The sequence below is a fragment of the Balaenoptera physalus genome, assembly GCF_965194825.1.
Source record: "Balaenoptera physalus genome assembly, contig: HAP1_SCAFFOLD_690, whole genome shotgun sequence".
Taxonomy (NCBI): Eukaryota; Metazoa; Chordata; class Mammalia; order Artiodactyla; family Balaenopteridae; genus Balaenoptera; species Balaenoptera physalus.
Genome location: NW_028126069.1, coordinates 305,035 through 331,107, shown reverse-complemented (window position 1 = coordinate 331,107; position 26,073 = coordinate 305,035). Strand labels below are relative to the sequence as shown.

The window sequence follows — 26,073 nt, the reverse complement described above, 5'->3', positions numbered from 1 at the left end:
CATCTTCCTAGAAGAAATTGTCTCTTACGTTAAGAAAAAAAAAATCTGACAGGATGTGTTCATTCTCAGAGCAGGAGGAGAGTCAGAATGACAGAGAACCACTGATAGTGAGGGGTGGAGGGGAGAGAAAGGGGGTGGGATCCTGTGCACAAGTGGAAAGGATGGCCCTAGACGTGAACATGGAGAGTTCATCTGAAGTCACAAGAGGAAAAGATGAGCATCTATTAAAAATGCAGGGAGTTTGGTGGTGAGTGGATGAGGATGTCTCCATGGAATAAGGGAAGCCATCAACTGAGAAAGGGGGCTGGGGTCAGGGAAGGCTGGGGATTTGCAGAGAGAAGCTGCTTTGAAAGGTGGTGGAGAGAACTGACTAGAGAAATACAGAAGGATTTCTCTACAGCCTGAAGCCACATAAATTTAGAAGGGAACCAGTTAGCCTAGTTGCTTCTTTTCCTCCAGAACTAGGTACAGAGTAGGCAGATAAATGCGGGTTTACTCAATAACTGTGCCAGATCAGATGAGAGAAGGACAAAGGAAAAAAAAGACATGGAGGATGTGTATAAAGGAGTGATTATGATGATGAAACACAAAGTCAGTACCATAGCATGGCACAACTACAGAAGGCACTATTTTTATTGTATTTTGCAACACAGAGACCTAGCGTAGACTCTAATGTGGATGAGGAAGAACCTGAGTAAATGGCCAGTGAATATTTGGGGGTGATTGAATTGGGAGTCCTAATAGGGCTGGAGAATTGTTAAGGTGGGACTGGTAAATTAGAGGCACGCAAAGATAGGAGATGATGGCCATAGAGAGAAGATATTTGAAATTGAGATTTAGGAGGTGAAATAGATATTGGAAATGAAAGATCTAGGATATGAGAAGGTGTAGCTGAAGTGAGGTGGGGAGTGCTTAGCAAACTACATGCCCTTCACAAACTTCCCATTGAGAATAACTAAAAACAATGAATAAAATATAGAAATATATATATTTTTAAATGCATCAGTGACCTGCTAATAAAGTAAGGCCAAAAGGAATTCAAAGCAAGGCCCAAGTGAGATGATCCAGGCACTGCTAATGGCCTTTGCACTGAGGACTTTTGACAAATCAGGGGATCTTGAGATCCAGTGTTCACAGCCTTGTGAAATATGGATGATAGTTGACAAAGCCTAGGTCCAGCCCAAAGAGGGCAGCATAAAAGACAATCCTACATAAAGCTCGAAAGGGTATACTAGAAATAAAATTGCCCCCGTTGCAGACAACAAGGACATTTGCTTACGTTAAAATTTGGCGCTGGTAAAGGAGAAGAAAAATCTTTCCTGAAAGTTTCTAAGTACAAGCTAGCCCTCACGTGTGAGTTTTGTTGCCAGAGTTGCACTACCTGGGTGGTCTGGAAAACCTTCAAGCTGAGAATTTAGTTTAAAGTGGCCCTCCTTCAGTAGTACCCATGAGCATCTGGCAGAAACACATGCAAATCCTTTTTAAATGAACTCCCTTCTATCTAGGCTTCAAAGAATTCCCATAGAAATATGAATTCACAATGAAAAAAGAAAAGCATCATGGGCGAGACCCAACAAAATAACAAGCAACTCACATCACCCACAAAAAGTCAATCAGGTGTTGGAAATATCAGATAGTATAAAATTTATATACAATTTATAATGATTAGAGGGCAGAAACTAGGGAGTCATCTGCAGGAGATAAGATTTTTACATACACATAAAAATACATATTAAAGATGGCGACGTTGCTGGTGTAGTCTTTTTATAGGTTTTATAAACCACTTGAGCCTATATCAGTCATTTTAGTGTCTGACATGTTTGGAACTATCAGTGCTTTGTTGGTTTATGGCTTAAATTCCTTTTCTTGTCGGTTTCCTTCTTCCCTTCACCCCACTTTAAAAATTTTCCTATACATAAAAATAGAATTAAGATTTTTTTTTAGTAAAATTGATACTTATAAGGTCAATATTTTAAAAATGCATTTCTATATACCAGCAACAAAAACTTAGAACGTGTAATAAAAAGACAGATGCCATTTACAGTAGTATCAAAAATATTAATTACCTAGGAAGAGATTTAACAAAATATGAGTAAGACCTGTATACAGAAAATCATAAAATGACTGAGAGAAATCAAAGGAAACTTAAATAAATGGAAAGTGATACTATGTTTATGGGTAGGAAGATTCAATATTATAAAGTTGTCATTGCTTTTCCAATTGATGTATAGATTTCTTTTATTACATTTAAAATCCCAACAAAGTGTTTATTTTGACTGGTGGGCATTGAGGAATGGATAGTGGAATTTGGCAAGTTGATTCTCAAGTGTATCAGAACGGACACTGAAAATCAGTTGAGAAAGTATGAGCTTTAAACAACTGATGCTGAGACAACTGGTTATTCATATAGAAAAAAAGGGATCTGAACCCCTACCTCACACCACATGCCAAAAATCAATTCTAGGTGTCTAAAAGACTCAAAATTAGGTAGAGTTTTTAAACTTTTTGAAAGTAATAAAAGAAAATGCCCTTTTCAATTAACGGATGAGAAGAATCTCTGAAGCGAGACAGAAAAGCATAGAGAGTAAAGTAAATTACTATTAAAGTCAACTACATTAAAATGAAGAACTTCTGTTCATCAAGATATACCATAACAGAAGTGAAAAGGTGAGTCACACACTGGGAGAGGGTATTTGCTATACCCATATGACAAAGGGTTAGTATCCAGACCATATAAAAACTATAAGCCATTCAGAAAACTACAACCTAATTTATTTTAAAGGGGAAAAAGATTTGACTGGGCATATCACTGAAGAGAGAACACAAATGGTAAAATAACATATGAAAATATGTTCAACTTCATTTGTAATCAGGGAAATGCAAATTAAAACCACAGTGGCATATTATTTCAATCTCATCAGCTTGACAGAAATTTTTCAATGTGGAATACGAAGAATTAGAGATGTGGAACCACTGAATTCTTATACAGTGTTTGTGGGAGAGTCAATTTATTTCAACCATTTTGGAAGATAATTTGCATTATCTATTAGGTTGAAGTATGCATGCCTTTTGACTCAGCAATTCTACTCTCTGATGTTTGGCCTAGAGAAACTCTTGTACACATGTAGTGGGAGGTAGGTACAAGATGTTCATAGTAGCATATCTGTAAGAGCAAAAACTAGAAACAACCAAGATATTCACCAAGAGTAGAATGGAGTAAAATTCTGGTATATTCATATAATTGAATACTATACAGAAATAAACATGAATAAACTGTAGTTATTTGCAACAACATGGATGCATCTCAGGAACATGTTATTAAGTGGAAAAAGTATGTTCCAGAAAGACCCATATGGTAAATTCCAATTATATGAAGTTCAAAAGCATGCAAAAATCATATATACATACATATATAGGTATATATACATACACACATACACACACACACATATATATATATATATATATATATATATATATATATATATATATATATAGAATGATTAGGAAGGATGGGATTGGAGAGGGACACATAGGGGCTTAAATGTTCTATGTCTTAAATGGGACAGTAGGTGCACAAGTGATCATGTCATTGTTACTTTTCTTATCCTTAAACATTTATTTTATAAATATTCTTTTGTATATATCCGATACTTAATAAAATGTCAAGGCTCTTTGGAATTGAGGAGGTAAAAAGAGCTTTATCACAGAATGATTTCATGCTGGAAAGTTAGAAACAACAACAACGGTCCCCAGTAAAGGTCTGGTTAAATAAATTAAGGTACATCTGTATAACAGAATAGCATCCAGCAATGAAGTGCATACACTGACATGAGATGTTCCTTGTATAGTAGATGAAAGAAGTTACAGAACAGTATGATACCTCATTTACATAAGAAATATAAAAATACACATACATAAGAATATAAAAAGCGTTGAGTGAGTACACCAAAAAGTTAACTGTACTGGAATCTGGGTTTGACTATTAGAATTATATTTAGGGTTTTTTTTCTTGATTTCTTCTCATTTTTTTCTACCAGAAACATATATTACTATTATACCAAAAAAAGTCAGAGAAAGAGTAGCAAAGAATATCTAAGAAACATCAGAAAGAAGAATGTAAATATAAAATGTTTGGAAACGACCTTCACAAAATATATTAACATATTATTTGAAGAAAATGGTTACACTTTTATTAGAGTTAAAAATGAGATTTGAAGATAAATGGATTTATCTATCTATCTATCAAGTTTCTGGCTAAAAGGCAATATAATAAAGATTTAACTTCTTCCCAATTTAATTTACAGGATTAAAATAATCCCAAACAAAATCACAATGAAGTTTTTTGTTTTTTGTTTTTAAGGGCAAATCATTCATTTATTGTTTAAAGATTGCAAGATAACATCTGAATTTCTGTAGCACAATGTAAATGTTTTACTTTTTTGATAAAGCAGAGTATAATAGAAAAAACAATTAGTTTCCAGTAATATCTATATCTCTATTCAGAATTAAGCCTTCCACAGACATGTTACCTGGAAACAAAAGCCTGTTACAATAAGCAAAGCTTCAACCAGAGCGGCTATTTTCGGGCAGGGAAAGGTTCATCCCTCTAGGGAGATGCTGTGCTATGTAAAATGGCTGCAAGGTCACAGCCTTGAGGGCGCTGGAAGTCTATTCTCCACATTAAGTAGTTTGGTGAACTTCAAACGTCCGTTCATCTGCAACCAAGCTGGCAACCTTTAACTGATTCTTTCAAGCAGGTAAAAAATAAATTAAAAGAAATCCCTACACTGTTGTTCCTTGATTTACACTGTTAAATCGTTCATTAACATGTAATTCTGGCTAAGAATTACATTTGAGACTCCTTGCTCAGATTTTGGTTAACAGTACAAATCTTTCCGAAATTCAAGTTCTTATTAATCAATAATTTGTCAGCTAGGATACATTCAGGCATCAGCTGCAACTACAGAATAGATGCACTGCCTCAGCACTTTGGAAAGACAGAATCTAGAACACTACTAGCAGACAAAATATCTGTTACTAGACAGCATATGTGCAGTACAGCAAGACAAAAACATATATTCATATGTTGGCTTGTTTAAGCCTCAAGCCCTCAATCCTTTGTTGAAATACAATAATTTCATTTCTATGGTTTTCAATACCAAAAACTCAACCCGCAGGAGGGCTAAAGTCTAATTTATACTCCAAACCAAGTAGCAGTGCAGTTCGCTACTACTGAGGCTGAATCCATAGACTTCAAGACCACGTCCAGAAGACAAGTTATTATATGTAACACTCTAGAAGGTCTGAAACATAATAATCATATACATAGCTGGTCCTCCAGAGCTTTTTACCTATAACATGTTTTTTGATGAAAGTTATTTAATGCACTGGAGATAACTGTGACTTACTGATCAAATATTTGAATACTTGTACTTACCTGGGATTTCATTTCTGCTGAAAGAAAAAGGAAGAACAGGACTCACTTTAAAAAAAAAAACAAACTTTAGAAGTGAAAGTAAAAATCTTATCACACACTATCACTTTTGGAAGCAGCACAGAGGGGCAGTCAACGGTAAAACACTGGTGAAATAGGTCAAAACTCTAGGCCAAAAATCCATTATTATTCATCAGTGACAGTACCACAACTGTGCCCTTCATAATTAATAATCACTCCTAAGAATCTTCTTTTGGCACCAGATGATGCGTTTAAGAGAAACACTCTGGGAGGTTTTGAATCAGACTTGGTTTTTTGTTACCCAAGTTACAGGAAAATATTTAAAGTGGGGGGAAGGGAAGAAGGAAACGGACCAGAAAAAGAATTTAAGCCATAAACCAACAAAGCACTGATAGTTCCAAATATGTCAGACACTAAAATGACTGATATAGGCTCAAGTGGTTTATAAAACCTATAAAAAGACTACACCAGCAAAGTCCCCATTTGTCTGTAGAGTTCAGAAACTAAAACAAGGAATATTTTAGCTTAAAACCTTATCTCAAAAGAATCATATACACTTCACATGAATAAAACCTGAAACCAAACATTTTTAATAGCTCCAATACCCCAAATATAAAGAAAAAGTTAATTCAGAAGACTGGGCAATCTCTATCTCCCCTCCACACTAACCACCCATCCCATGGAAGACCAAGGGAGATCAGACCTTCCAGACTTAGGCAACACCTGGCTGCCGCAAAATTCTACGGAGACTCCTTGTGGAACAGCAGTCTCCCATCTCTTGTGTCTCTCCCTGTCATGATCATGCAGGAAGCAAGTCTGGCTGTGCTATTTGTTATCACTGTCTGTCACCCATCTGCAACATGATATTGCTACAAAGGTAAGTACAAAGTAACGTATCTAGTTCCCTTTCCCCCAGAAGGTTGAGGCTCAGGTACAGGGGTAATTCTCCTGCGCACACAGTCATTATTTAGGCCGACTCAGTGACTTCAACAGGCTTCATCATGTGATCAGGTTTGTTGCCAGCTGCATAATGCTCCCACATCTGTAGATAGAGGCGCTCTAGTTCCATTGTGTATTGTTTGGTGTTGAACAGAGGGCTAGATATTCTCTGCTTCCAGACTTTGCCACGAATTCTCTTCAGGTATTCTAGATCAGTTCCCAGTTTCACAGCTATGTCTTCATACTCTTGTCTATTTTTAGCAATAAGCTCAAGACAGCCTAAACAAGTGAGCTGGGAAGCTGCAACTCGGGAAGCAAGAGTCTCTCCTGGCATAGTCACCATGGGTGTCCCCGACCAAAGGACATCCATCCCTGTGGTGTGTCCATTACAGAGTGGAGTGTCCAAGCAGACATCAGCCAGCTGGCCTCTCCGAACATGTTCCTCTTTAGGAGCAACAGGTGAAAAAATGATACGGTTCTGGGGAAGGCCCATATTTTGCGCGTACTGCTGAATATTAGGTTCTCCTACTGCTGGGAAACGCAACAGCCACAGTACGCTATTGGGAACACGCTTCAGAATATTTGCCCACATCTGCAAAGTAGATGGGTCAATTTTATATAACTGATTAAAGTTACAGTACACAATGGCATCTTCCGGTAACCCGTACTGAGAACGTGTGGTTACAATAATGGTACGGGGAACCTCCTCTCCAGTGGCAGCCTTATTGTTGATCTGGGTAGTTGCCAGTCCATTGGTAATACTGAATCCATTAATTGTTATCTGAATTTGTCCTCTGTTAATCATTTCAATAACTGCTTCTGCAGTCGTATTCATAGGAATGACAGGCATATTAAGATCTATATTACTGCTGTCTGTTTTGTCTCCTCCATCAGGACATTTCATCTTGACAATTTTCACGTCTGGTAGACTATCAAGAAATGCTTTGAGGTCGATGCCATTCAGCACAATTCGATTGTCATAAATGTGCCCATTGGACTTAAAATCGATGACTGCTTTTTCCTTCAGGTGAGGGAACATATTAGCATGATCACCAATAAAGAAAGTATGGGGCATATAAGCCAGTTTCTCAGAATACTGCTCAGCAACTTCAGCAGGTGAAGTTTCCTGATCAGTGATGATATAATCCATGAAAAGCGCGCCACTAGTCCCAGGGTACCCCAGCCACATTGCCTGAATAGGAGCTGGCCTGAGCGCAAAGAGTTCATTTCGAGCACCCCTGGTATAACCATTCAGATTTACGAGGACGTGTATACCAGCTTGATGGATGCGATCAGCTGCTTTTCCGTCGCATGGAATCTGAGAAAGATCAACGAAATGATCGGCTTCTGCCATCACCTTCGCTCGGAAGTTTGTGCCATCATCTGGGCTCAGGGCATAACAGAATACCTCAAATTTATCACGATTGTGCATGCCTGGAATAGACTGCATAAGATGAGAAGTAGGATGGTTCCCAAAGTCAGAACTCACGTATCCTACACGCAGTCGACCATCACTGAGCTTCAAGTCCTTTGGATGTTCATACGGTGGTTTATGAAGGACACTGATGTTATCCAGGCAGAGGTGCCCATGCCTCTCGGCAATAGCTTTCCTGACGCCGTGAGGAAGAGGATATAACATGCTGTGATGAGGCTGCACGGAAGGCAACCTGTTCTTCTCTAACTGGTCAGCCACTACGCTGACCAACCTCTTCATGCGCTCATCATAGTCTGTCCAGTCACAGACAGTCTGCAGGCAATGAGCCAGATTACAATAAGCGTCAGGAAAATCAGGTTGAAGCTTCAGAGCAGTGCGATAAGAAGCAATTGCTTCTGAAATATTACCCAAATCCTTGTGAATGGAAGCCAGATTGCTGTGGGCTTCCGCAAATGCAGGGTCAATCTGAATGGCACGTGTATAACACTGCAAGGCTCCCTGAACATCCTGCATCCCCGTTAGAGTGTTTCCCATATTACAGTAGGCCTCAGCAAAGGTAGGACTGATTCGAATAGCCTCCTTATAATGCATCAGAGCTTCCTGCACTTTTCCCTGCTGCTGCAATACACTTGCTAAATTTGAATGGGCAGCAGCAAACTCTGGGAAGACTTCTAATGCTTTACAATACAAGCGAACTGCCTCTTCAATGTTTCCCTGTTCTCGCTTGATATTGGCTAGGTTATTCAGAGAGTCTGCATGGGTGGGACACAGCCAGAGAGCTGTATTATAACAATCTTCTGCTTCGGCAACACTGCCCTTCTCTTTGAGAGCGTTGGCTAGGTTGCAGTAAGCGTCTGGGAAGTGTGGTTGCAATTCAATAGCTCGCCTGTAGGTGTCTATTGCCAGATCTATCAGGCCTTGCTCATAGTATACACAAGCCAGGCTGCCATGTACCACTGCATGATTTGGACTCAAGCTTAGGGCACAAAGGTAAGCTGCCACAGCTCGTTCAAAAATCCGTGCCTCTTTGAAGACATTTCCTAAATTGATATAAGCATCCAGAAAATTGGGGTCATGGGTGACAGCCTTTTCAAAGTGATGAATTGCAAGCCAAATCTCCCCTTGTGCATTGAAAACACAGCCAAGATTACTCCAAGCTACTGCAAAGTTCGGTTGCGTCTCAATTGCTTTCAGATAACATGCCTTGGCTTCTTCCAAGCGACCCAGGGCTTTGAGCAGGTTCCCCAGGTCACTGCAAACACAGTACAGATCAGGATTGTACTGAAGAGCAGAGGCGTAAGCTTGTACTGCCCCTTCCATGTCGCCTGCTGCTACCAAAGCGGCTGCCAGGTTAATATAACCATCAGTGAAATCTGGTTTGAGACGCAATGCATGCCGGTAATGCTGGATTGCTTCCTGCAACTGCCCGCTTTCCTTGTACACATTCCCCAAATTCGAATAGGCTTCTGCCAGAAGAGGGTTCTTTTTAATTGCCAGAGTACTAAAGTGGGCAGATCTGTCCAGCCTTCGACACCGGAAGTGAATAGATGAAAGTAATAAAAGTACACCAGTATTGTCTGGCTCTTGTCTCCAGAGCTGCATGCAGTGTCTCTCAGCTGCCTCAAAATCTCCCACCTGATAGGCTCGATGTGTCAACTCTGCTAACCCTTGGAAGGAAAGCATACGTTTCGTTGGGTCTGTGCTGTCGGCCACATTGCCCACGGAAGACGCCATCTGGAGCTTCTAGAGGGAGTGCGAAAAGAGGGTAATTGAGTCCCGCTGCCGCCACTACTGGCAAGAATGTTTCTAGAGGTAGCAAATACAAGGGCAGCAGTCGTACCACTGCTTTGGCAGGCTTAAGCGGCGGCAACAGTTACATACACTGAACCTTAGGAACTCTGGTTGGCCATCTATCTCTCACGGTCTTGAAAAAATCACTATGAAGTTTTTTTTAATTGATAAGATGGTTCTAAAGTTTATCTGGAGATGCAAGAGGGAAGAGATGTGGGGACATATGTATATGTATAACTGATTCACTTTGTTATAAAGCAGAAACTAACACACCATAGTAAAGCAATTATACTCTAATAAAGATGTTAAAAAAATATAGAGTTTATCTGGAAGAATAAATGGGGCTATTGATAATAGAATTCTGAAAATTAAAATTAAGAGGTTAGACTTGTTCTAATGGATCAATTTTAAAATGAATGCTAAAGCGACAACCATTGAACCACTATGATACAGTCAAATAGAAAGCTCTTAAACATCTAGTAGAAAGTGCTCAAACATCTCCTTATATTTTTAGAAACAGTGAATGTTGGAGGAAATAATGGTAATAGAGAAAGTATAAAATAAATAATGTTGGAATAATGGTTAAGGAAGGGTAGTTAATTTTTACCTTAAAATACGTTCTAAAACAAATTTGACTGTATTTACCTAAGATAAATTATAGATAAGTTAATGTAAAAAAATTTAAATCATTGTTCAGAGGGAGCACAGAAAATATGTAACAGATTCACGATGGTATAAGTCACTAAATCCAGTGACTTTGCAGGACCAACTGATAATCTTGACTACCAACACTCTTTTTCTTCCCTTTGCCTCCTTTGACTTCTATGACACACACTGCCCTGATTTTTCACCTCACTTTGGTTGCTACTTCTCCAATTCCTTTGCAAGATTATCCTCCTCTGAAAGCCATTACATGTTTGAGTTCCTCAGGGCCCATTCCTTCTCTACAATGTCTCCCAAGATATTCACATTTACCCACGGCTCCAATGACCACCTCTACTCAGGTGACTCAAATTTAACTCTCCCCCAGGCATTTCTTACCTATCAGTATAAGTCAGAATCCCTGAAAGAGAAAGGTGGCACACTCAAATGTACCGTAATTAAGGAGACTGTAGTCAAGAGATCATTTGCAAAGGGTTTGGGGAAAACAACAGAGGACAGTAGTCCAGCATCTCAGGGAGCTTTTACTGCCTAGGCTTAAAGGAGGAGGTTAGGGACTTCCCTGGTGACTCAGTGGTTAAGAATCCACCTGCCAGTGCAGGGGTTCAAGCCCTGGTCCGGAAACATCCCACATGCCACGAAGCAACTGAGCCTGTGCGCCACAACTACTCAGCCTGCACTCTAGAGCCTGCGAGCCACAACTACTGAGTCCGTGGGCCACAACTACTGAAGCCCGCGTGCCGCAACTTCTGAAGACCGGGCACCTAGAGCCCGTGCTCTGCAACAAGAGAAGCCACCGAAATGAGAAGCCCACTCACTGCAACGAAGAGTAGCCCCCACTTGCCGCGACTAGAGAAAGCCCGGGCGCAGCAAAGATCCAATGCAGCCAAAAATTAATTAATTAATTTTTTAAAAAAGGAGGAGGTGGAAATGATTACTGGATTCGAGAGAGAAAAAAAGAGGAAGAGGTGGGAGGAAGAAGAGCAGGAGGAGCAGGAGGCAGAGGAGGAGGGTTTGAAGGAGGCAGGGTGGAAAGAGGAGGAGGTGGGGAAGAGGAAGAGATGATGCAGGATGTATATCGTATTGAGTAAATACTCAGCCTTCACGCTTCTTCCTTCATGTACCTCCTATGGGCTGAACGCAACTAGAAGGCAGAGCACACGGGAGCAGGTGCTGGGGATACATGGAATCTTGACATCCCACACACGTTAATGTCTCCAGGCAGGGATCAGCGTAGAGATGGGTGGAGAGTGGCTCTAGATGGGGAGGCAGAAGATATCTACCTAACAGACACCGCCTGCTTGGCTTCTTCTCTAGGACATCCCAGGGATATTTAAAACTCAGCAGGTCCAAGATTAAACTCATGAACTGCCCACTCCACAACCTCTCAAGAACAAGACTAATGAAAAACAAACTGGTCCTCTTTCAGTGTTTTCTGTGTCATCAAATGGTATCAAAGTCAGGTGTGTCTCCCCATAACTGTGCAGGAATGGATTGGAGTGGGGCAACAGTAGGTGCAAATAGATCATTGAGGATGCTATTCCCCTAGTCCAGACACAAATGATGATAGAATGGGCTGAGGAAGTGTTGGTAATGACGAACAGAAGTGGATGGATTGAAGTGGATAGACTGAAGAGATATTTCGAAAGCAAAATTGTTAGGACTTGTTATGAGATTGGATGTTTGGAGGTAAAAGTAATGTGGTTGTCAAAGATGACACCTTCAGTGATTTCCCATAGATCTTAGGAAGGAGACACAACTCCTTAACATGGACTTACTGGCCCTGCATGGTCAGCATCCCCCACTTCCCACCCTTCAACCTTCCGCCTTCACTTACACCAGGCTCCTCTGAGGATGTGGACCATGTCCTACATTCTTTCAGTCCTTCCTCTTTCCTATGCTTGCCCATGAGCAGGACCTTTGCACCTGCTCTTTCCACTGCCTGTAATGCTCTTAGCCCACTACCTAAGTCCTCTTTATCATTCTTAGCTCAGTCACCACTTCCCCAGGAAAGCTTCCCCTGACTTCCCTAACTAGACCTAACCCTTCTATGAAAGCGCTCCTAGACTGGGTCCTTCCCTCTGTAGCCTCTATCCTTTAGTAGCTTACACACACTTGTGTGGCTTTTCAGTAAACGTCTAACATATTCTCAATCCCCCACCAGGATATGAACTCCACGAGGACAGGGGCTGTGTCTTTCTTGTCTCACAGTAAATAGTCTTATTGCCTCTCGTAGTGCTTGGCACCTTGTAGTACACACACACACATACACACACGCACACACACACTCTTTAATGAATGAATGAATAAAAGTAAAAGCAATGGAATATATCATGTAGAAACACACTGATGGATTTAATAGACTTAAATTATAATCTTCTCTATATTAAACAAGAGTAAGGAGTAAATGATAAGTGATAAACTTAGAGATATATTCATAATATAAAGACAAGAAGACTATATCTCAGTAGAGTTCTTGCCACATCAACAATACAAATAATACCCAGCAGGAATTGACAAAAACAAAACAAACAAAAAAAACCCCTAGAACAGAAAGAGTTATGACAACTTTTCACTATAAAAATTGAAACTCCAAATAAAACTGGCCTAAACAATAAGGAAACCCACTGTATCACGTAACCAGAAGGATAGGATGGCTTCCCTCAGGATCATGAGACGGTACCCAACGATCACCGGGGACAGCATGCTTTCTTGTGCACATTCATCAGAGGAGAAATGCAGTCTCTTTGCTAGCAATACAATACAAATCCTGGGCTTCCCTCGTGGTGCAGTGGTTAAGAATCTGCCCGCCATTGCAGGGGACACGGGTTCAAGCCCTGGTCTGGGAAGATCCCACATGCTGCGGAGTAACTAGGCCTGTGCACCACAACTACTGAACCTGTGTTCTAGAGCCCGCGAGCCACAACTCCTGAAGCCCATGCGCCTAGAGCCCTGTGCTCCGCAACAAGAGAAGCCACCCCAATGAGAAGCCCGTGCACCACAACGAAGAGTAGACCCCGCTCACCACAGCTAGAGAAAGCCCGTGTGCAGCAACGAAGACCCAACGCAGCCAAAAATAAAATAAATAAAAATAAATAAATTTATCAAAAGAAAAAAAATACAAGTTCTTCTCTTTAGCTTCACTGAGTCACTTTAGGACCAAGCTGGATCAATTCTGCTGTCAGAGGATGCCATGTTCTCATTTTGAACCACTCACTAGCAAGAGAGATTGGATCACCATGTTTGGTTTGTGTTAATCAAGACCCGTTCCTGGCACTAGGCTCAATTCCAGAAACCACACTGTTGTTGAGGAATCAAATACAAGGTCCACTAATATTGGCCACAATCATGGGGGGAAATGGTCAGCCTTAGGAGTGAGGCAGATGCAAGAAAACAAACATGGCAGTGAGGTATCATTGTTCAACTTGCAATTTTAAAGTTTGTTTGCATTTTAAAAAATTATTCATTGAAAATGGATTATAAATTGATTTAATCTTTCTGGCGGGCAATTTGGCAAAATACGAAAAAACCTTGGAAACATTTATGACAAATTTTGGAAAGTATACATGTGTGTAGAAATAAGGAGGAAACACAAAAATGTTCTTGTGGTTGTTACTGGCTGGCAATTTTATGGGTGACTTTTTCTTTTAAATGTTTTCCAAATATTCTTTAGCCTAATTTTGTTTATTTAAACACAAAGGAAACGAAGGAACCTCTTATTTCAGAACGTGGACCACTTTCAGTCAGGAATATCCTCTGGAAGCTTAAGCAGTAGGCAAAGGAGTTGCAGGGTTTCATTGCTCCCTTAAGGTAATGAAGAGAAAATAGCAAACGATGTGAATCAAAGATTCTGAGTTATGGAATTCTCTGCTTCTAAAGTTCTAGTTTGGCCCAATTGGTCTGTAATCCAGGGGGAAAAAAAAAAGAAGGCATAAAACACTGCAACCTCTAACCTCTAACTCAACTCCATAGGCTCTTGGCTATAGGCCTTAGTGAGGAAACAGTTGAAGCTACACGACCAGACTTAGCTTGATCTACTGTCACTTTTGTTGAGGAGAATAGGTTGGACAGTTTTAAAAACTTGAGCATAGGAAAATATCTGAACTCACTTTTAAGTTAAGAGTCTGAACGTCTGGGATAAAGGAACGTGTGTTAGCGAACTGGGATTTCCAACAGATCTTTAACCGTGAGGATCAGTGACGCTGTTCTTTCTCCAGGTTTAATTTGATAATTTCCCCCATTCTTCTCAGACCCCTCTTTTGGTTCTCTTTCTGCCTTTATAGTCACCCTTCTGAGTAACCTTGGGCAAGTCATTTAACCTCTGCTGTAGCCTTTCTGAAAGAGCCTTCCATCGTGGATTTCCCTCTGTTTAAACATCTCTAAAGCTTCCTTGGAGTGACAGATCAGGAAAATCTATGAATTTAGGATAGCCCTTAGGCTAATGAGGGAGTACTGCATTTTTACACAGTCCTCCTTTTAAGGGCTTAAAACCAGATCTTTCACCTAGATAAGAAGGGAATGTGCCAGCATCAGATTCTACCCCATCAGTCTCCCAGCAGTTACAGCAAGCCAACAGCTCAGCCTGTGCCTAAATTGGCCATGAATAGACAAGTAAGGACAGTAGAGAGGCAGGAAATGGGGTTAGGTTGATTTTTATCTATTAGCAGCAGCTTAAACTGGTACGCTGGGCAGCTCTGTCTCCCATTGGCTACAGCTGCTGAGAGCAGCAGGGTGAGGGCTGACCTCTATCTGTCGGGTGTAAGTCAAACCCTGAATACGTTTGTAGCAAACTTCAGTGCTCCAGAACGCCAAGTTTAACTTACGCCCAACCACATACAATATTTTTATCAGGAACCGTGATATTCTCCACCTGCGAGGAACTTACATCTGTGGCTTTCCCCCCTCCTAGATTTTTTTTGCTTTCTTTCTCACTGCCTCTCCCTCCTGTCACCCTGTGACCAATTTTGTCCCCCTGCATCTGTGTTATCTTCTGGCTGGGAGGGGCTGTGATGGTCACAGCTGTGCTCCTTCCAGCAATCATGGTCACACCGGCCCTTCTCTGCCTGCCCCAGTTTCCATCTGACCACGTTGTGCCCACCCCTGGCACTTGCAGTTGTTACCCAGGTTGGCACCGCCTCATGATCACGTGTGCCCTTCTGGGCCAGCGCGAGTTTCAGAATGTGTCTGTTGCTAATACAACTGCAGCTGGAGACAGACAGAAATATGTTCAAAACGTGAGTTCTAAACTTCCTACACAGTAATTGTTTCTTAATAGTTTTTGAAGACCAAATAGTCTTTTTTTTTTTTTTTAAGATAGTGTTTAAGTATTTGGACGTTTATTTTCCTAGATGAGAGAATAAACTACTTGAACTTTCACGTAGGCAGCTAACCATCCAAATGTGGCAAAGCTCCTTTCCTTTGTCTTGGGTCTCAATCAGTACATGGATGTTGTTTTGTCTCAATCAGTATGTGTATGTATTTATTTACACTGACATCACAATGTGAAATTTAACCTACTCAGTTCTGCTGTCACACTAAAGCATCGGCACACTTAGGCTTCTGTTTATAATGCAGAAACTGCTGTCCATGACCTATTATCATCTCTTCACTGGGGCCCTGTAGTAGCAGAAAAGAAGCCCAGATGATGCAAAATTATTCTAGCAACTCAGATCCCCATGCACACAAGCCACACTGCAGTAATTTGAGATGGAAAAGACCTATTAAGTCATCCCACTGATTCTCTGAGGGCATGTGGTGGTTTTTTCCCTCTCCAATACGCTGATCTACGTTTCAGTGCCTTTCCCAATTGCAAATGGCACAAGTGACGGGGCCTCCATCCCTCCTGGGGGACAGGGCAGCACAGTCTATAATAGATCTCTCCATTAGGGCATGAGTCTTGCTCAGCTGCCTGATTTATCTTTGTTTTGACTCTCATTTCCATCACTCCTCCTGCCGTCCCCTTGGACCACACGAAATAATTTCTCCCCGTCCCCGCTATTTACACCCTTCAAGTCCTTGCGGCTGATGAGCCAGTCCCTGCTAGCTAGAGCCAGTGGTCAAGCTGGGAGACCTGTCTCTTTCCTCTTCCCTCTGGAGGCAGTCCCTTCAGGCTGATAAATCATATTTGTTGCTCTTCGATGAACGCTCATCAGTTTCTCAATCATTTGCCTCATTTCTTTGTCACTCAGGCTGCTCAGGAAAATCCCCTTTGTTTGTCTCCGTTGTTGCAAAAGAAGATAATGGTGGTAGAACCTCTGCTTACAGCAAACAGAGCACATCTCCTCAGCCACCAGGCACCCTCCTGCCCCCAGGACACTGGCGTCACCTAGTCCGTTGTCTTTAACTCTCTTCCTTGGGGTGTGGAGCTACTGTGTTAACAGGACTGAGGTGTGTTTGTAGAGACAGGAAGAGTTGATCTGTATTTCACCTGACCAGCTTTCCTTGTTGTATATTTAGTTAATGCCCATTAGCTGTTTAAATCGTAGTTTGCTGCCCATCTCAATTCCCCGTTGGAAAAGCTTCCTTGAACTCCCTCAAGAGAATGCTAACCTCCTTTCCATTAATACTCCCACGTTTCCTGATATTAAAGTGGACGACATCAGTCACCATAGCAGACATCTTTGCCAAACGGGGAATTCTGTTGCTATGGGAGGGGCAGGATGGCCCCTTTACCTTGAATGAGCTGAATGTCACCGCAAACCAGGAAATTTGGGGAGTGGCTTTTGCAGTGCCAGCATCAACAGTGTTCAACCTGTCCCTTCTCTAACTCCCCAGGTAATGGCTCCCCTGAGTGCTAAAGCATCCCATTTCATAAGGTCTTTCCTAATGTGCTCATATTTATGCAATAATAATAACCAACATAGTGCTTTACAAACTCTTTTCATCTAATTACATCATCCTACTTAACAGTCACAGCCATCCTGTGAGAAAGGAACTCTCTTCTTTATTTTACCAGGGAGGAAACTGAGGCTTAGGGATGTTCCACTGACCAATTTCACAAATATTCAGTTAATTATCCTTTCCATTCCCTTTTGGTTCTCCTTCTGAAATCATTGGAAACAATGCTCCATGAACACTATGTGAAGGGGCGCTCACTGTATACAGGTTCCTAAAGTCACTGGGATGCTGGCCATTGCATAATATTCTTCTGTGCTCTTAGTTGGCAAAAATAGAGTGAATAGACATCATCCACAGTTCAGTATGAGTCCTATGGTTTACCAGTAGGATAACTCAGTTGTTATTCGATGACAGAAAGAGTATATTAAAATTTATAAGACATAGCCTGCTATCTCTTTCTAAACAATAATGTAATGTTATTAGGCATGAGCTAAAAGTGAGCTTATCTCCTCCAATACCAGATCAGACCCTGAGGGTATCTGTTTTTCCTGCAAAGCTGATAAAATTATATACACCTAAGATAAAAGAAGAAAGAACTATATATGTCAATACATGTTAATAACATGATTTGAAGAAACAAAGGACCTGAATAATACTGACTTTTTTGAGTAATTTAAAAAGCAGAAATATAATTTGCTACCAAATACATGGTCAAGGAAGCACAACATCCTAATATTGTGCTAACAGCTAAGCAAAAGATGATGTTTATTGCATCACTTATTTTCAAGGAGTGCTTAGCAATATTTTTAATTTGGCACAAATGTGATTACAGTAGGAGAAACACCTGTACTGAAGGGTTTTTATGCTTTAAGGGATTGAGGCAACATCCAAATAAAAGTCTCATCAGAGCCAGCATTTTGAACAAAATCCAGATCAAGAAATGTATGCTGTTAAGTGAACTGCTCCTTGCTGTGTCCTGGCCAGAGAAAGCAAATTGCGTGTGTACACATAAACTATCAACGCACAGAAACACGCAGAAGTCTCCGTCTCTATCAAGACGGAAGGCAGAATTCTTTTTTCTCCATCTCTATTAAGACAGAAGGCAGAATTATTCCTTCTGCATCAGCTTGTGAGCCCTCACTGTCTCATGTGTAACTAACTTTAAACTGTACTTAGTGGCTGGAATGGATGGTGCCTGTAACTTTCTTGCAAGAAATTATTAAGCAAACGCAACCTTGAAGATGCACCCTTGAAATTCCAGCTGTATTTCATCGTACCCAGGGTTTAACTGTAAAAAAAACTCTTATTGCTTATTTTTAATTACTGCAAATTCAAACACATGTTTACCATGGTGAAGTTTAAAAATACAATGAGAAAAAAGAAACCAATAGTTTTTATTTAGAACACCTAGTGCAAAGGTGCACGTAGCCTGTCACAAGCAGTAAGGAGTTTTACTGTAAGCATCTGCCAGGGACAAAAATTCAGGCAAGGCTCTTTTTGTTGCTGCTCTAAAGAATCCACCTACAAGAGAGTTTAATCAGCTGAAGATGAACATCAGTGCAGATCTGTTTAGTGTTCTCTCTCAGCCGTGACCTCATTTCTGATACTGACAGCCTGGACTGCCTCTTAGATTTGGTTGGGGCTTGGATGCATCCCCTGGCAAACCTGGATGAAACTAGAAGAGGGAGGTTTTGGTAGCTCTGTAGGCCCGTTAGTTATCTCATTCTCTCTTCACATGGGGCTACATATTAATCAGAGGTAGCCAATGATTCCAAGTTTTAATGGAACCTAAAGTATAGTCCATTACCATATATGAACCAAGAAGTAAGTGTAATAGTTCTACTTCAGATTAGCTAACGGTGGAATCTTGTTCCACAAACAGCCAAGACGCGGGTTACTGAGAACAAAGGTGTTTCCCATGCCACCAAATTGTGCTTTCAGTGTTGTCTTCTTCTAGGTAGGTCAAACTAGTAAAGAGGTCATCACCAACATTAACATATATAGAACTTCCAGGGATTGTTACACTTATATTCAACAAATAGAGATAATCTGCACAGGACCTAACCATCCCATAGCTAGCACAGTCGGGTAACAATGCTCTTCTCGCCCAGCAATCCACACTTCCTTCTAAGGGGGGTCCCAATTTACTGAGGGGTATGTTTTCCTAAAGCTTCTTTTCATACCCTTGGAGCCCACTCCCAAACTCACTGAGAATAAAATACTGTTAAGAACTCAACAAATGGACATTGGAAAGCCGATACTGGATTTAGTTGATTTTAGCCCGCCTTTGATTTGTTTGGAGACTGAATTCCTTACACATAAAGATCAGTATTTATTTCATGGGTACAAAGGTTTAAGAGGCAACCAAGATATATTTAGTAAAGAGAAGGTGATTGAACCTCCAAATAGGTCATGGTGACTTATCAGCAACTGAAAATAGTATTTTAAGATCATACTAGTTCTCTGTGTGCGTCATTTAGATTTGTTTTGGTTGTCTGATTTAAGTTGGCGTTGGCAGTTTTGAACAAACACAGAAAGACTTTAACACATGGCTAGGTAGGTTGTTTTAGATCCAAATCAGGTATTGATCATTAGGACTGTGGCTTGGTATAAATTTAGAATTACTGTAATCTAAAGTGTTGGGGTCGTTACATACTTATATTTAGGAGTGGCCAGAGATAACATTTCTATTTTGAAACCATGCTGTAATCAAATCGACAACTTGGCAATTTACCAGCATTTTTAAACACTTCACATATTTTAATCCGTCAATTTTTGTTCTTGATATTCTGAAAAAGTCATCAGAAAGAAGCCATTTATCATTCTTTTTCCCCATGAAGGAAGGCAATTTTCTAATGAATGAGGAAATCTTTCATTTTAGATGGAAAAAATAACACAATAGGTCAATTATACTGAATTGAAAAGAGTAAAGTTTTTACTACATTTATATTTAATATATGTTATTCTCGAAAGCAAATACATGTGAACACAATGGGGATAATAGCAGTATCGTACCTTGTGGATTATAGGAGGATTGAAGGAATTAACACATAAAACATTCTTACAACAGTGGCTGACACATGAAATGCTCAGTAAATGTTAGCTGTTATTCTACTATGTGATAAAGTGAGGAACTGTCACTAGTATTCATGGGTGCAATTCTTGCATTTTACAGAAAAAGTGGTTTCATCCACTTTTTACAGAACCTACTATGCTTTCTGTTCTGAGGGCACAATGAAGCCCTCAGAGGGATGGCTCCTCTAAGTGAAACTGACCCCTGCATTTAGTGCCTGAAATCAGAGGAAGCTTGTCAGTGTGGGCAGACACCAAGAGTAGACCAATCTGATCTCCCACTTCTTTTTTCTCTCGTGGAAACGAATGGAGGTTATCTGATGTGGACCCTTCAATCAATTGTTCCTGCTTAATGTTTCAAACCTTGGTTTACTGTGGGGTAAACTTCGGTTCCTGACAGTCATCCAAAATCTTAGTTTCTCTTCAGTTCCACTGCAGAATAAAAACTAAATTTACCCCAGTGGATTGTTACATCAAGTCTGGTATTATTTCTCCCAAGAGGCCATCTGCTTCTGGGAAAAGACAACAGGGCGTGCCCTCCATCACACCTCCATTTAACTGACGGTGCAATGATGGACAAGTCCTTGTTGACCCCTGCAATTCAGAGTTATTGTCTTGGAACAGAAGATTTGATGATCTCTTTTCACTCCATAGGATAACTGTAAAAGTATCCACCCAGGGTTCAATCCAACCCCCAGACATTGCTTCTGATGGCCTTACATTCTTTTGATTAGTCTACTCAACACAAAAACTCAGATTACTAAAATTAGTGGGCAAGGGATGGCTTCTTTTCAAACATCCCACCACCAGAACAGGTGTACTTGCAAAGTCAAGTTTGCCTGACGTATCCTCTGTCTCAAGTGGTACAAACGGCCCTGGAGGGTGGAGCCCTCACAACCTGCTTCCCTGGGCGTGCGTGTCTGTGGGTGTCGGGGTACGCGCAGGACACACACGGACCCACTGTCCCAGGGCAGCCCAATCACGGTCCCCCTCTCACCTCAAAGCCTGTCAACTCTCACGCCCCTCCTTGAACGCACAGCCCCTTTCTCCGCCTTCGCTCCTTCGTATCCCGCCTCCAAAGTAGGACGCCCACTTTCGTTGGCCGGTGCTCCTCTCACTCCTACCCGGAAACCAATCACTCGCGTTCTGGTGGAGAGTGACGGAGACAATGGGAATTCTCGTTGCGTCACCTGCCCGCCCCGAGCGCCGGGAGGCGGTACAGGGGGCGGGGTACGGGTTGCCGGGTTAGGTGCCTTATGGAGTGAGGAGCGGGTAGAGGAGGTGGTGGCTCGGCCCCGCGTTCAGCCAGGCACCTCGAGGCCCTTTCCCCCTAGCAGGTCCCCAGAAGCAGGGATCCCGGCCCTCCCTGCAGCTGCCGGGCTCTCGTGCGCGTGCAGCCCCGCGCGTCTGCGTGATGCCGGCGGCTGCCCCTTTCCCGTGTCAGCGCGAGGCCCGGGGCGGCGGCGGCGGCGGCCCCGGCCGTAACCGCCACACCCAGCCCGGTCGGGTGGTTGGGGCCGTTGGACGTTTGTTTTCGCAGCCTTCCCCTCCCCCCCTCGCTGAGGCGGCGGGGATGCGCGTTGCGCAGGGGGAGCCGAGAGACTCCTCCCCCTCCACGATCCCCCCGCCCCTCCCCCTTACACACTCGCACGCACTAGCGCGCCGGCTCCCACACGCTCGCGCGCCTCCTGCTCCGCGCCTCGGTGTTGGCCGCCACCATCGTCCAGGGCCCGTGAAGCCACCATGTGCACTGCCTCCTCCTCTTCCAGTTCCTCTCAGACTCCTCATCCCCCGCCGCAGAGGATGCGGCGCAGCGCCGCGGGTTCCCCGCCCGCCACTCCCGCCGCCGGGAGCGATAACGGTGCGGGCGGCGGTGGCGGCGGCGGCGGCGTGAACTGCGCCCTGGTTGCGGGAGCCGGCCGGCTGCTGCAGCCCATCAGCGCCACGGTGCCCTACCAGCTCCTGCGGGGCAGCCGACACAGTCCCACGCGCCCGGCCGCCGCCGCCGCCTCGCTGGGCAGCCTCCCGGGGCCCGGGGCGGCTCGCGGCCCCAGCCCGCCCGGCCCGACGCCGCCGCCGACCGCGGCCCCGACCGAGCAGGCGCCGCGGGCCATGGGCCGCCCGAGACGGTCCCCAGAGAGCCACCGGAGGAGCCACTCACTTGAGCGCCGGAGCCCCGGCTCGCCCGTGTGCAGAGGTAGCGAGCCCAACCGTTGCGTCCTCCCGGGCTGCGTCTCCCCGACGGTGCCCTCCATGGAAACTTCAGCCTCTCCGGGCTTCTCTTTGCTAGTGCATTATCGAAGGTGTGAAAGTGGCTTTGGGAACCTCACCCCCCTGCGGTCGCTGCGGGGCTTGGATGAGCGAACTGCGGAGCAACTTTTATTTGACCCTCCTGGCGCCCCTCAGCTTTTATCTTCCATCGCTCGCCTGGATCGAAAGGTTTTTCAGTTTAAGAGCTGATTAGCTCACTCATGTGTTTGCTGTTTGTAGTGGGGGAAGGAGGAGCTGGGCGAAACACTTAAAAACAACACGCACACAAACTCTCCGGCAGCAGGTAAGGTGGTGGTTGTAATCTGTACAGCCTCTTTGTGCTTTCCTACAAAGTTCCTATAACGTGTCTGTGCCTACCGGGATAATTTTTTTTTTCTTTTTTGGGGGTGGGGAGGTGGAGGCACCAGTTATGATGTAAGGATATCCTGTTGGGTGTGTAGAGGGGACAGTTTTGGATGTGCAATTGAAGTGTATAGTGTTTGGTTGGGCTTTTTTTTTGGAGGGGGGCTCCCTCTTTTCTCTACTTTATATAGTCATATGCATCAGGGCGGTACTGCACTGGAAACAGTTTATGCCCAACTCAAGACTTTCATGGTAAATTTCTAAGGACCTATTTGTGGAGTGTGCTCCCTTTTTCCCTTCTATTTTTAAGTACACTTAACAGTTCAGTTGAGCTGTTAAAGGATCTCAAGTTTCGTTTTTCTTAGGTGTCAAAGGTAATGGTGAGCTGGTGGATGCTGTCGGCTTCCCTTAATGTTTTGTGTTTTGGTGTGGTTTGGTTTATGTTTAGGGACACAGTGAATGATCTAGTTTAGTCCTGGGGGAGAAAAGGAAGTTTAGCCAAAACAGGGATGTAAAGCTCATAAGGGAGGGAGGAGGAGCTCATGTTATTGGATGCCACGCTAGGGCTACAGATGCTGCTGCTGCGTTGTGCAGAGAACGGATCATACCGAGGGGAAAATCTCTGCTTGGAAGGGAATCACTGTGGAGCCTGTGCAATGTTTATGGGGTGTATGTAATTTTTTTAATGGAGTTTTCTTGATGAAGGTCTTAGACTTGGAGAAAGTGACTGTGTTAAGATAGATTGCAGTTTTGGTGTTTTGTTTTAATATTTCTGACGTGTAATTAGCATGTTGCTAAGGCCCTTGTTTTCAGACCACTTGATGGTGAGGCAGGGTAGGATGTAGTGCAGTGGTATGTGTCCAGGAGCACCGAGAAATGCATCCTGTAATCATAATGCACCGGAAGGAATTTGCTCCCCCACTCCTCCCCCAGGTCAAGCCAGCTGCAGAAACTGACATCCTCCAGCAAATCCTGAATGAATGAATGAAAACAACGTGATCGCCCTAATAATGACCACAACTGAACACACATCTTTGGCTGTATTTTATAGAAAAGGCCACCGTTTTCTAACAGATTAATGCCATATGCAACTCCTTTGCACATTTTCTAGAACTGTATGAAATGAGAGATAACAGAATGAAAAGAAGGCAGCAGTTACATAAATTTTTGAGTGATTTAGTTTCAACAGTACATAAATTGAGTTTTGGGATTTTCTTTTAGGGACTAATGTAAGAGCCATAAAATAAGCACTGCAGAAAGACTGTGTTCAGAGGGTTTTGTGGGCATAGTGAGTAGTTTCAGCAATTGCTGCAACAATATATTGGTCATCTAGTACCTCCTCCCCTTTTGTTGATAAACACATCTTACAACAGTTCTTAGTACAACTTGTTTTTCTGCATGCTTCAGAAGTCTTAATTGCTTAGGAATTACAAGGTCCATCATCAAGTAGTTTTAATGAAATTTGTGACCAGGCTTAAACTGGCCTCTTTGTTGTAGTATGTCACATCTGAGTTGAATGCAATTTTAACGCAATCATGGTGAAAACACTTCTCTGAGTCTGGTTGTTCAGGAGACAGATTTGCATCAGAGAACTTGTATTGGGAATAGAAGAGGCCTTTCTGCTGTTTTTAACACCAGGTGGTTTTGTCAGTTTCTTACATTGAAATGACTTTGAATGTAGGCTCTTCTGGCCCCGGTTCCCTGATGATATTACCTTTCTGTTACTTCTCCACATCCCACCTTGCTCCTCTCTACCTAAGTTAAAACGATACAACTAATCTATTCTTTTTACTTATCTATTTAGAATTCATGCTATGAACAGTTGAACAATTTTTCAAACAATTATCTACTCAGTTTCTTTTGAATTCTGCAAGGTTCTGACTTCAGTGGATTGTAGCCTCCACAGGTCAAGGCTCCTGCCGCTGCTGCTGCTGCAGACACTGACGTCACTATACTGCATGAATGAAAAACAACAACGTGCTCCATTTCTGGCTCTCCACCTCCTTCCTTTTCTGCACACTCTGTGTGTGTGTGTGTGTTTAAGATGGTATTACGCTGCATTTGAAACTACATTTAAAACTGTTAAATTAGGTAGGTGGTGGCTCAGGGATATGTGTTTAGTATAGAAGCATATTGCTTACAAAAAGCTTCAAGTGCTATGAGCATTTGGACTAGAGGTGACATAACAGCATTCAGTATTTTTTTTATCTGGACTGGTGGTTATGGAAGAAAATACAGAAGATGTAAACAATTTTCTTTGTAATTGCTTTACCAAAAACAAGTTATGAGAGTGTAATTTCTTAACATGTTAGATCATCATTATCTCCCTCTGAAACATTCTTAATATGCACATTTATAGGGTTAAGTCTAGAATAATAAAGAAATGATACTCAGATTGTTTCACAAGGCTGAGGAAAAGCTGAATTATGTAAATAGGCACAATTTTAATATGATATTTATAAAATCTAGCAAGAAGATGATAATTTTCTTTATTTTTGTAGCACAGTTTTAGATAATTTCAATGGGTATCATAATAGAAGATACATAAATCTCCAAACACCTTGCTCTGTATAGAGAACATGGAGTTTTAAAAATTGAAATTATCTTGTTTATGCATATGATCATATTTTTGTTTGCATTTTTAAAATTTTCTTTTCTATTTTTAGAACTTCAGAGTTTGTTATTTATATTCATTTCTTCTGCCTTTAGCAAAATGTCCCCCTCCCCCTTGTTCAGTTCTGAAGGGTCTTGAAGTGGTGAATGACAAGCTACTGAATGCATCCTCAGGCTCCCTGTGATGTGTTTTTAATAGATGTAAAATCATGAAGTATTATGCAAATAGTTATTGTTTTGTAATGGTAATACATAAGTCTAACATTGAGATAAATAGAACAACCCAAATGAGAATATAGCAGGATGTTGTGTTAAAATTAATGATCTTTAAGCTAAAATCATGAGTAACAATGAAAATATAAAGTTGCTTCTTTCTGAAAACTTCATAAAGCAAAAGCTATGAATTCAAAAACAGAACAAATACAGTTTTATTGTGCAAGACAGTAAATAGCAATTGCAGGTCCTTTTGTGTTTTTTTGTAAGGATTGAGGATGGAGATGAATTATAAATTCTGAAAGATATAAAAACCGTTGCGTTAGAGCACTCGATGTAGAATACCGCTTATTTTTAAGTGTACCAAACCTAATAACAAAAACATGGAAGAGCTTGTAATTTATATAGTTCCTGCTATGGAAAATAGCATGTGTTGATTCCT

The 26,073-nt window shown here is 42.0% G+C and overlaps 1 protein-coding gene and 1 pseudogene across 2 annotated transcripts in view; one reads left to right on the top strand and one right to left on the bottom strand.

The window, feature by feature from the left end:
- LOC309653613 (glucocorticoid-induced transcript 1 protein-like) overlaps positions 1 to 26,073 on the top strand; it is a 134,387-nt gene that overhangs the window by 90,396 nt on the left and 17,918 nt on the right. The window lies entirely within an intron of this gene.
- On the bottom strand, positions 4,628 to 10,935 carry LOC309653611 (UDP-N-acetylglucosamine--peptide N-acetylglucosaminyltransferase 110 kDa subunit pseudogene; annotated as a pseudogene). The gene has a single exon. The product of its transcript is annotated as a UDP-N-acetylglucosamine--peptide N-acetylglucosaminyltransferase 110 kDa subunit pseudogene (transcript).